General features: G+C 41.7%; 2 protein-coding genes across 6 annotated transcripts in view; both read right to left on the minus strand.

The window, feature by feature from the left end:
• The window catches only part of LOC142464322 (uncharacterized), a 237,333-nt gene that overhangs the window by 204,178 nt on the left and 19,783 nt on the right, over window positions 1-13,372 (minus strand). The window lies entirely within an intron of this gene.
• The window catches only part of LOC142464304 (uncharacterized), a 49,515-nt gene that overhangs the window by 16,294 nt on the left and 19,849 nt on the right, over window positions 1-13,372 (minus strand). Inside the window, exon 4 of one of the 5 annotated variants that reach the window (XR_012787641.1) lies at window positions 6,324-6,394. The exons of 2 other annotated variants lie outside the window; for them this stretch is intronic. The gene's annotated coding sequence lies outside the window, so the exon portion shown is untranslated. Of the gene's footprint in view, window positions 1-6,323; window positions 6,395-6,425; window positions 6,855-6,879; window positions 7,103-13,372 lie in introns of those variants that run through there. 2 more of the 5 variants (XR_012787638.1, XR_012787639.1) reach the window with 2 other exon arrangements.

Here is a 13,372-nt window from a genome sequence, read left to right on the forward strand (position 1 = left end):
CTTATGACACAGTACAATTACATAGTAACACAGCAGAGATTAACATGCCATTTAATAATGTGTACATTTATTTGTAGAACATGATGAAGAGGATTTTGATGATGATGATGATGATGATGATGATGATGCCGCCGCCGCCGCCGCCATAGACACACAAATACAAGCAAGTGACCATGAAGAGGTTCCAATTGAAACTGTTTTACCGCCAAAACGTCCAGCAAATACCACATATGATGCAATTGTAGCTTCTGAGGGAAAAATTGTGGAAGCAGAAAATCGTCGCCATTCTGACCTGATGACAGTGCTGGAAAGGATGATTGCACTGCAGGAAGAAACAGTTTCACAATTGGCACATCTCCACAGAGTCTTCATTGAAGTGCCTAAACAGTTGCAAAAAATCAACACCTCATTCGAAGCATTAGTTGTTCAGCAAACACAAGCTAATTACTGGAGAATGACTAATGTACCACAATTCAACACCTCCCAGCCAGGATCTGTTCATGCAGGTCAGTTTTCACCACATTCATCTGATATTCATTCACCAGGCCCAAATGTTACCGGTCAAGTAGCAGACATTGCTGTGCAGGTTCCTGATGACATCCTACCGCTGCCATCTGTACAAATTCAGCAGCAGACACCTACAAAGGAGGCGACAAAAACAAAACAAGACACACATGAAACAGACCAACCATCACTTGTGCAGTGTCTACCAACTTGCTCACATGTGTCAGTGGGCACAAGCCCTGTCCGTGAACAGTCACTACCCAAAAGCCCTGTAGGTGAGTCACTGGCCAAAAGCCCTGTAGGTGAATCGCTGCCCAAAAGCCCTGTAGGTGAATCGCTGCCCAAAAGCCCTGTAGGTGAATCGCTGCCCAAAAGCCCTGTAGGTGTATCGCTGCCCAAAAGCCCTGTAGGTGAATCGCTGCCCAAAAGCCCTGTAGGTGAATCACTGCCCAAAAGCCCTGTAGGTGAGTCACTGGCCACAAGCCCTGTAGGTGAGTCACTGGCCACAAGCCCCGTAGGTGAACAGTCACTGGCCACAAGCCCTGCCCGTGAAGTGCCAGAGGCCACTCAAAGTGGCTCTGTTGTGCCTAAAGTTGGTGGCAAAAGAAAAAGGAAAATTCAAGAGACAACAAGCAGGCCTGTTACTCGCTCGCAAAAGGAACAAAAAAAATAAATGTTATAATTCAGAAAATATGTCTTTGGCCTTGTTTTGTTGACTTCAGATTATCTAATTACTATTGTATGTATGCTGAAGACTGTGTTGTTTCCAAACTTTCAAGTATGTTCTTGTACACGTGAAGTTTTGGAAATGTTAACACTCCTAATTAATGAATAGTGTTATAAATATTTATGTTTTAATCGTCTGTTCAGTAATGGTCCACCAGGAGCCAGTTGCTAAGTTTAGAGAAGCTGCCATTGACTTTGCAGCAAAACATTGCATTTGGGTGTGTTAATTGATGTGCATATTATTTTCATGCAATTATAAAAGCACCTATTTAACTGCAAACATCTTTCTTGTACGTGTACAGCAGGATTTTGTGTTAAATATTACTTACCTTTGGTGGCCATTGTAATGTTGTCCTTTAATCATTTATGTGTTCTTGTTTCAAGAACATCTCTGAATTGATACTAATATATATGTAGTATGTATTGATATATGCACACACACACACACAGACACACACTGTGTGTGTGTGTGTGTGTGTATATATAGTACTATCTAAACTGGTATAGATGTATTTACAAAAAACATACACTTCATGCTTCCTTGTGAAAACACACTATTTTAATAATACAGGCCTAATGTTTGACAACTATACTAAGTGTGAGCCTCTAACATTATTGGGTGCAAACAAATGTTTATTACTTAATTCACTCATGTTTATCACCATTTAAATAGGTTTCATACAAGGCCTACTTACTGCCATCAATATGTTGTGTGTACTCCTGCAATATAAAAAAAAAAAAAAAAGATACATTATATATATATATATATATATATATATATATATATATATATATATATACATATACATATATACACACACACACACACACACACACACACACACTATACATATAGTACAATATACACTTTATATATATATATATATATTTTTATGAGAGAGATATATTTATATATATATAGATACACACGTATTTAAACTCATGCAGACAGGTAGTTAACCAGAATTTCAAATACACACAGAAATGTATGTGGGAAAAAAACATTTCATTTTGCAGGTGTGTGTATTTACTGATATGGCTGTCTAAGCACTATTTTCACACAGTGCTCTTTGTTATTTTTCTAGAAAACTCAATGTTACTGAAATAAGTGTAGGAATGTTTTCACAAACGAGATAAAAAAATGATACATGTTTTTCCCACATTCGCCTATCACTAACCACAAAACTTAAACCAATTAAAAGGACACATCCAATTGGCGTTTGAAATAAGGAGTAAAAGTAGTTACTTTTGTTGACCTTGAAAACGAAACACAGGAATTTGTTAGCCATTGAGCAGAATCATTTTGATGAGCAAAGAAGACAGAACTGCACACATCTTTTGTGCTACTCTGACATGGCTGATGAATTCGTTAACAATATGAATCCCCTCTTAGGTTATAAGTACATGGTTTCAGAAGCAATTTTAAACAGTCGCGGACACAAAGCAAGCACACGCCAAATCTATGATTTGATTCGAGCTAAATATCCTTATTACCAAGACCGTAGGCATGCGCGGAATTTTAATTCCTCAATAAGATTCACTTTATCAACTAATGACTTTTTTGAACGTGTGCAGGATAAGCTAGAACACACCTATGGTTTCTGGAAGATTGCAAAGGAAAAGCATTTTACCCTGAAAGAGGGCACATATATTGTTGTGAAAGGCATATTTATTCCTAATGCCAATAGCAATGGATCCGCTACTACTGTTCCGTGTGAATCGATACCTGCTGCAATATCTGCACCCTCCATTCCTGAAACCCACATTGTACAACAACAAAACTACTATGATTATGTACCAAGCCTTTCAGCTGAAAATGCATTGGAATGGGAACCAGAAGAAATGAACCTACCTCCCGACCAATTGTTTGAAGAAAGCAGTGGCGATTCCTATGAGCGCTTCATGGAGGAGATGTGTGTCATACTGGATTCAGCGGGTGGGTCAAGCGTGGATGAAAATGCCTTGCATTTCTGGAGCGACCAGTTGCAGCCAGACGAACAGTTAATTCTAGAAGAATGGTAAATATAACAACCGTTATGCGTTGACTGTGCGTTTAAATGTTTTTTTTTTTTTTTTTTTTTTAACCACCATTTTCCCTTTCAATGCGTGGATACAGCGTAACATTGCAGACTGCATAACATGTAGCGATCACAAAGAAATTGTTGCCGAATACAATATAGTATAACCTGAAAGAGTAGTACACATTGCTGACGGAATAAATATACGTACTTTCCTATCCCTTTAACCATATTAGCAACATTTTAACATAACTCTAACACATACCTGTTTTGTTATCATGCAACATTTAAAAGCGGGTCCACCACGTATGACGTGGGACCCTTGTCATGGGCCAAGGCGTCCTTAAAAAGGATTACGGATGTAAGTCCCGCCCCCAAGCGACGTGCGCGCCTCAAAGCCTATTGGCTGTCATGTTTTGTTATAGTAACGGTAACTGCAGTGTGTCATGTGTGCGGCTCAGTGTTTGTAGGCGCCAACTGGGCGTTAGCTGAATGTTAATTGAGTGGGAGGAGTGTTAGCGTGCGTTTCACGCTGGTTTAACATGACGTCACACGTATTGCATTTGCGCATTGTGTTATCGGCCGTCCTTTCTGTCCAAACACGTCTGTTTAAAAAGAATACAGATGTACTCGTTTAGAACGAATGTCGTTTCGTATTCATTGTATTTGAAATAAAGATTTTATGTTTAATGGTATTTTCAAGATGTATTGAACGCACAACGTACGCTTTGTTTTGCGCATGCGCTAACAGTTAGTGCAGCCAAGCGTGAAGTGCGTGCGCACACTAAGATGTGCGCGCACATTTTTCAGTATACAGGCAACGTTCACATCATATACATAGTTATGCCTGCTACAAATTTAAAGAAACATTACATACTGATGTACACTTGTACTTCTAACATATAAGTGAGTGACGTGTGTATGTACACAATCATATAGAGCTGTGTAATGCGTTGTCACGGATACATATATAGTAAGGTGCCATATTTGACCATCATGTGTTTGCTGTATTTCAGAGATGTCGGGGAAGATACAATCGGATCAATGTATGATTTCAGAAGAGTCTACCTTTATATGAGATGATTGTGAGGAGGAGTCACCGACTACTATACTACATAGGGAACTAATTTTATATTGCTTGCAGCGCTTATTAACAAACAATTAAAAATGTGATACCCTTATGCCTATATTGCATAAGCACTTAATTAACATAATGATGTTGCAAAATAGTGCCTCATGAATTTTTATTGAGTGTTCTTTAATGACTACTATCATTTTATGGCATGGTGTGTTTTATATATAACAACCATTCCCACTCTGCTAACACATTTGTGTATTCTATTGTGTAATGGAACGTATGACTGTCGAAACTATGTAACAATAATAATAAGAATAATAATAATTATAATATGAGCATGTTCATGTATAGCGCTGCTAGTTGTACACAGCGCTTTACAGACACATTTTTCAGGCTGAGGTCCCTGGCCCGTGGAACTTACAATTAATTTTTTGCCGCCTGAGGCACAGGGAGATAAAGTGACTTGCCCAAGGTCACAAGGAGCCGACACCGGGAATTGAACCAGACTCCCCTGCTTCAAACTCTCAGTGCCAGTGTGTGTCTTTACTCACTGAGCCACTCCTTCTCCCAATGTAAAGGACACTTACAACCAACTAGCCATTTATTGTTAAAAATCTCTTGTTACATGGGTATGTTGATAAAATGGTTTGGGACTGTAGCAAATAATGTTATTGGCCATATGTTGTGGTCCCCTACAATGCATGAAGTTCTGAATATGACATCAACATCATGTAATGAAGTACGTTTCTGTGTATATTTCATTAACCTAACTAACTATAGTTTACAGTGTTTATTAAACGTTATAAAAATACATAGTATAGTCAATATGATGATATAAGCTACCATAATAAAGCTGGTGTTATCATTTGTCGGTGTTATACATGGATCCTACACAAATTGATACAGACACAAACAGTTGTCTTACAAAGTGTGTCTATGCTAATGTGCACGTGATTGACGTTACAATTGTGAAAATACTTGATAATTATCATCATGATAATGATGAAGTGACGTGATTTATATTCAAAAAATATTACCAACATTGTCATATTGGTAAATTATAAATGCTAAATGACAGTAACATTAGCGACAAATTTGTCTTCTCTGTTAACAGTTTAACACTTGGTACATGTAGGACACATCCACACACGTGTGACTTATACATACACATGTCACAAATTTAAATTAATGTTGACTATTAATTCCTAGCATTACAAAACACCAACATTGCTAAATATAAGATGTAGTACGCATTGTTGTGATTGCAGGCATTCATGCATGGAGTTTTATGATCAGTCAATTTCATCCGTGATGAATGATCTCCCGTAAGTAAAGAAATAACTACAGTTATCCCCTTGTCTCCAAACACCTCTATATTACATTAATGGAATTTATAAGGAAACATACATAAAATGTGATGAAATGGGAGTAATCATTTTCTAATACAATGCACATGAAAGCTCAAGAGTAGCTAAATGCATATACATGATACAGAAAGTACATATATGTAACATTTGTGTTTAAACCAATATGTTGGGTTTTTACTACAAATAATTATAGGAAGATTGATGTAGGCACATCTTATGAGAGATGTCAGCAAATATACATACCATGATCAGTCATACTGGAGATATACCTATAATGCAAAGGAACAATATATAAATTGCAAACATTGACATGCCATCTTCAGTACCGTAAACAACACAGCAAAGTGTGTATTTGGTGTTAAATGTGCAACACCATGTATATTTCATGACATTCAAAATGTAAATCAGGCTGGTGTACACATCATATGGATGTACATGTTACACTGCACCAATAACATTGTATGTAAGCATACTAGAAGCATGAATGAGTATGGGCATAATATGTGTATTGTGTTAGCATAAGGAACAACACAATGCTAAAATATTAGTGCTTTGTTACCCCAGTTGTATTCACATACACACAACTAAAGTAAAATTGAAGAGGGATTATATAACCTGTGCAACAATAACATACCGGTGCCACATCCCTTTGTGCACACAGCAGAGAGAAGAAAGGTGTGCAACCCATATTCATCTGTGTCCTACCAGAAGGGTATATAAAAAAACATTATTGTTAAGATAACATAATGTAAGTATAAAAGTATAACTTGGAACATATATGTTTTTACTTACAAGAAAAAAATGAATTGATGAGATTCTGGCGTGTCTGGCCACCACTGGCTGTTTGTTCATTTTCAGCAGCTACATGGGTGGGATGCTCGTCTACCACAGGCTCAGCTAGGTCTGACTGTACATTGTGCCTGAGTGCAACATTGTGCAAAATGCAACAGGCAAGGATAATATCAGACACTTTTTGAGGCTTGTATAGAAGAGCCCCACCAGTTCTGTCCAGACACCTAAATCTGGTCTTGAGTAGGCCAAATGTCCTCTCTATAACAGATCTTGTAGATATATGGGCTGCATTGTACCTCTCCTCTGCTTCAGTTTGAGGGTTTAGCACCGGAGTCAAGAGCCACGGCCTAATTCCGTATCCTGAGTCACCTATAATGAATGTAGCACACATAAGCTGACATTAGTGATCAAATTGTACAATGCCAACATTCCTAAATAAAAATGTGTTTTGTGTTATAACATGTAAATGTGTACTCACCCAGCAGCCAACCATGTTCAAAATGTCCCTCTTCGAACGCATGGAAGACTGAAGAGTTCCTCAGGATGGAGGAATCGTGACTGGAACCAGGGAATTTGGGTACCACATGCATTATCCTCATCGTGGCATCACATACCACCTGTACATTGAGTGAATGGTAGTGCTTACGATTGCGGTACACATGCTCACTCTGACTAGGTGCAATCAAAGCAACATGTGTGCAATCGATTGCACCCAGCACACATGGTATCCCTGCTATATTATAAAAGCCAGTCCTGACTTCCAGCCACTCTGTCGCCTCTGTAGGAAAATGAATATAATTCCTAGCGCGTCTATTGAGTGCATAGAGAAACTGGGTCAAGGCCCGCGAGAATGTAGATTGCGAGACCCCGCCCACTATGCCCACAGTTGTCTGGTATGACGCGGAAGCAAGATAATGTAATGAGCACAGCATTTTAACAAGCCCAGGGACTGCACGACCTCTGGCTGTGAAAAAATCTAAATCTCCCCTTATCTCCTGATAAAGAGCTAAGATTGCTGCTGAACTCAAACGATAGCGACTTACAATCTCCTCCTCACTCATCCCATCTAACAGGGTTCTCTCCCTGTACAGATGCGGACGAGGCACAACTTGTCTCCTCTGTCTTCTCCTCTGATCTCCTGTCCCTCTCCCTGTCTCTGTCGTATCCGCGTGACTGTCCCTGTCACTGTCACTGTCCCTCGGTGTGTCCCTCCCTTGCCCTATATGATTGTCTTCATCATCAAGCATGTCATAGAAAAGAATGTTCCTCCGTCTCCTAAACAATCTCAACATTTTGAAATGAGTAGCTGTGAATGATCAGGTAATGGGCGTCCTTTAAATAGGTATGTGATGATGTCAGGTGACATAGTAAAATGCAAGGTGTTACATTAACATAATAAAGTACTTCTGTGGCAAGCTGTGTGCAGTTCTTGTTATAAGTATTTGTTGTGTGTATTCTGCAGGGAATGATGATATTTGGCAATGATGTGACGTGAACCTTTGTAGAAACATTGCTTGCAAATAAATAGTTGCATGTGCAATGCATGTAACACTTGTGAACGCAACAGTCAGTCATGTAATTAGGCAAAAAGGCTGAGATTGACGTGGGAAAAGTTTTGTGTAACATGTGTAATTAGGCATGTTATTGTGACATGTTGACAACAATGAATAGTCGTGTGCATATGCATGCATTTCTGTAAGGAGGATAGTTGCTAGAGAATGAGTTTACAAGGTGTCCCAATGATGAATTACTGTACATGTGTGTATAAGTTAGGTTGAAGTGCTTGTAATGCAACGGTTACAATGTAAACATGCAATGTGATTGATCGTCCAATAAGTGACGTCATGAAAATAGGGAGGACCAAACGTAGATGTAAACATGAGAATTTAGATGTACATGTACGTTTAAAGATGCGTGAAACATTACAAGCATTGTGTAATGTAAAGGAACATGAATATACTGTGTATGTGTGACATGTGTGACATGTGTAACATCATGTAAATAATTGTCGCTCAGTTCAATAAAATGTGTGATATGATGTGAGGTTCTCCTTTAAGAGTTGAGTATAGTATTTTCCCTTGGCACATCATCACATGATGAGTAATGTGACCCGCAAATGCTGCAAACATGTAAAAGTATAATGTTATGCAAATAATACACGTCAGCTGTGACACAATGCAGGGAATGCCCCCACACTGTAATGCAAATGACGTTTGTATTGTGAGCAATGAAACGTAAACAGTACTATACTGTTATACGTCCCCGCTCCATTGACTCCATTGATGTACAGAAGTTTTTTTTTTCTAAGTGCCGTTGCGGCAGCCTTAGCGATCGTTCTCCCCTACAAACTGCCAACTTTAGTTGGCGGGAGAAATTGGCAATAACATCTCAATTTCGTAGTGCCGATCAGGCCCGATAAGCTGTTTTTTTTTGTTGAATCCAGCCGATTTAAAAAAGTGGCGATAAGTGGCGAAAACAGGCTTATCGGCAGCCGACTGGCCATAACAAAATAATCGGCTCCGAAACCTGGCGAAATCAAGCACTTATCGGCGCTTACTGAATCTCAAACCCAATTTTGCCTATAAAATGGCGATAATTCCCTTATCAACGCTTACTGCATGAGGCCCATAGTGAGGGAGAGATATAAGGAGAGAGAGGGAGAGATATGGAGAGAGAGGGAGATATGGATAGAGAGAGATATAAAGAGAGATAGAGATATACGGAGAGATAGAGAGGAGGAGAGAGATATAAGGAGAAAGAGATATAGGGAGAGATATGGAGAGAGATGGAGATATAAGGAGAGATATATATGGAGAGAGATGGAGATATAAGGAGAGAGAGAGATACAGTATAAGGAGAGAGAGGGAGATATATTTGCTACAACTGAGACCTGGCTCACTCAGTCTGACTCTGCTCTGGAAGCTGCCCTCTCTTATGGTGGATTTTCTTTCTCCTACACTCCGTGCTCTGATGGCAAGGGTGGAGGTGTGGGGCTTCTGCTCTCCTCTCTCTGCCATTACCGAACCCTTCCTATTCCTCCCTATCTTGCTTTCCCCTCCTTTGAGGCTCACACATTCCAGATCTTCTCTCCTCTCCCTGTCCACGTGGCAGTCATTTATCGCCCACCTACCTCTACTCATCCCCCTTCTGCCTTTGTCTCTCACTTTGAATCCTGGCTCTCTTTCTTTCTCTCCTCAGACTCCCCTGTTCTTCTCCTTGGGGACTTCAATTGCCACATTGATGACCCCTCTCTCCCTTGGGTTTCCCGCTTTCTCTCTCTAACCTCTTCTTTTGGCCTTCAACAGTGGACTGCAGCCAGCACCCACAAGGATGGCCACTATCTAGACCTGGTTTTCACTAAAAACTTCTCTCTCCCCGATTTCTCCATTTCCCCTTTTCCTCTCTCTGACCATCACCTCATCTCATTCTCTCTATCTCACTTCTCTCCTTCACCACCTCCATCCATCCCCCGGTTCTGCAGAAACATGCGCTCCTTTCACCTACCAGACTTTGATTCCACTTTACGCTCTTCCCTCTCCTCTCTCAGTTCTGCTACAGACCCTGACAAGCTGGTCAGGAACTACAACTCTGCCTTATCCTCCTCTCTTGATCTACATGCCCCGCTTTCTCTCTGCTGTCCTCGCCCTTCTAACCCCAGACCCTGGCTAAATTCCCACACGCACATGCTTCGTTCCTCTGAACGCCTCTGGAGGAAATCTCATACTCTCGCAGACTTTCTTCACTACAAATTTATGCTATCCTGTTTCAACTCTGCCCTCTCGCAAGCTAAACAAGCCTACTTTTCTTCTCTAATCAACAAGCACCAGTCTAACCCACGCCGACTCTTCTCTGTCTTTGATGCTCTACTCAAACCACCCTCAGCTGCCTCTTCTTCCTCCATCTCCGCCCAGGACTTTGCTGACTATTTTAAAGAAAAGGTGAAATCCATACGTCAGAACATCCCCTCTGTTTCTTCCTCCCATCCTACACCTCTTCCTAACTCTCCTCCTGCCTTCCTTGACTCCTTTTCCACTGTCTCAGAGGAGGATGTGCCACTGTTGATCTCCTCTTCCCCCTCTACCACTTGCTCTCTGGACCCAATTCCCTCCCATCTCCTAAAACCTCTTGGTCCTACTATAACCCCTACCCTCACCCACGTTTAACTCTTCCCTCTATTCTGGTACCTTCCCATCCTCCTTCAAACATGCAGCAGTTATACCATTACTCAAAAACAGCAAGCTTAACCCTACTTGTCTTTTTAACTATCGACCTTTCTCCCTCCTGCCTTTTGCCTCTAAACTACTTGAACGTCTTGTATTCTCTCGCTTGCTCCATTTTCTCAACACCTATTCTCTCCTAGACCCTCTACAATCTGGCTTCCGCACTGCTTACTCCACGGAAACGGCCCTCACTAAAATAATGGATGACCTCCATGCTGCCAAAGACAGAGGTCATTACACTCTGCTCATATTACTTGACCTCTCTGCCACATTTGACACCGTGGACCACCCTCTTCTCCTTCACATTCTCCATGCTCTTGGTATTCGTAACAAAGCTCTATCCTGGATCTCCTCTTACCTCTCCCATCGTACATTCAGTGTCTCTTCTGCTAACACCTCCTCCTCCTCTATTGATCTCTCTGTGGGGGTACCCCAGGGCTCTGTCTTGGGACCTCTTCTCTGTACACACTCTCTCTAGGGGACCTAATAACATCTCTTGGGTTTAAATATCACCTCTATGCTGACGACACACAAATTTACTTTTCAACACCCGACCTTACACCTGCTGTACAAACCAAAATTTCTGAATGTCTCTCTGCTATATCATCCTGGATGGCCCTCCGCCGCCTCAAACTCAACATGGCAAAAACAGAGCTCCTCATACTTCCTCCCAAACCTGGCCCTATTCCCTCCTTCCACATTACTGTTGGAAGTACGATCATTCACCCAGTTGCCCAAGCACGCTGCTTAGGGGTCATACTCAACGCATCTCTCACATTCTCCTCTCACATTCAGAACGTTTCTAAAACCTGTCGTTTTTTCCTCCGCAATATCACTAAGATATGCCCGTTTCTCTGTTGCTTGACTGCTAAAACTATGACTCAGGCCCTCATTATCTCCCGTCTTGATTACTGTAACCTCCTGCTGTCCGGCCTCCCTGCCTCTCACCTGTCTCCCCTACAATCTATCCTAAACGCTGCTGCCAGAATCACTCTACTCTTTCCTAAATCTGTCTCCGCGTCTCCCCTCCTGAAATCCCTCTCCTGTCTTCCGATCAAATCCCGCATCTCACACTCAATTCTCCTCCTCACTTTTAAAGCTTCACACTCTTCTGCTCCTCCTTACATCTCAGCCCTAATTTCTCGTTATGCACCATCCCGACTCTTGCGTTCCTCTCAAGCATGTCTTCTTTCTACCCCCTTTGTATCTAAAGCCCTCTCCTGCCTTAAACCTTTCTCACTTACTGCCCAGCACCTCTGGAATGCCCTTCCCATCAATACCCGACTAACACCCTCTCTATCCACCTTTAAGACGCACCTTAAGACACACTTGCTTAAAGAAGCATATGAATAGCACTGTGGATTATACTGGACACATGATACATAAAGCATGGCCTCCTGCAGACGCACTTATCTGAATTCCCTCCTACTGTCTCTGTACGTTCTCCCTACCTACCAATTAGACTGTAAGCTCCTCGGAGCAGGGACTCCTTTTCCTTAATGTTACTTTTATGTCTGATCCACTTATTCCCATGACCTGTTATTTATATTATCTATTTGATTACCACGTGTATTACTACTGTGAAGCGCTATGTACATTAATGGCGCTATATAAATAAAGACATACAATACAATACAATAGATATAAGGAGAGAGAGAGAGATATAAGGAGAAAGAGAGATATATAAGGAGATAGAGATAAGGAGAGAAAGGGATATAAGGAGAGAGAGGGAGATATAAGGAGAAGAGAGAGAGGGAGATATAACGAGAGAGAAAGATAAGGAGAGAGAGAGAGAGATAAGGAGAGACGATTGTGGCAGGAGAGGGTTAACCAGGCCAATAATAAAGGTATTATGCCCGGCTGGTTAACCATAAACCCTGTTGGGAGTGAAGGGGTTCAAATGTATTATCCCCATAATACCATGTTTCCCCCTACACTAGCGTTATTGCCCCTGTTTTGCAGCTCAGAAGCTAGCTGCAGTTAAAATGAATGAATGAAAATGTGCCCGTGGGGAATTGAGAATGTCAGCTCTTCAACCCAGTTGTGGTATATAACTGTTGGTATAATAAAGATGTATGTGGTTTTACTGTTCCAGGAGTGCCAGCCAGTTGGGATGTGCAGGGCGTGAGTTTCAGGGGTGACTTTACGGTAACATTTTGCCACTGTGTGTTTGGGTAGACAGGGGCCACTGTTGTTGGTTACCCCGAAACATGTACTCAGGAATCCCCCCAGATGCCTGAGTACATGAGAAACACAGATCACCGGACAAAATCCCCCCTAGAACACAGTTTGCAGCTCAAAGCCAAATCCCCCTGCTTCAGCACAAACCAGGACAGTAAAACTGGGCAGGGAACTGAGTTACGTTCCAGGTCCCGGGATATGCCAGAACCCTAGGACCCCGTGAGGGGTTCCGTAACTCTCTCACCATGGATAAGGTGGACAGAGTTGTAGGGGTTAAATTGAGTAAAAGCGTAGAGTCAGCTCTGCAGCTTTGACGGTTCAGGGGATTCCTCTCCCTCCATGTGTCATCATCACCGCGGTTCCCCCTGCCTCTGATCTTTCCCCCTTGCCTCCTCGTTCTTCTCTCCCTTCCTCCTCCCGCATCCGTCCCTCTGCGGCATGCCCTGACGCGCTCCCAGCTGCTGCGCGCGTTCCCCGCAGGGCGCA

Source organism: Ascaphus truei, chromosome 12 (genome assembly GCF_040206685.1).
Source record: "Ascaphus truei isolate aAscTru1 chromosome 12, aAscTru1.hap1, whole genome shotgun sequence".
Lineage (NCBI taxonomy): Eukaryota > Metazoa > Chordata > Amphibia > Anura > Ascaphidae > Ascaphus > Ascaphus truei.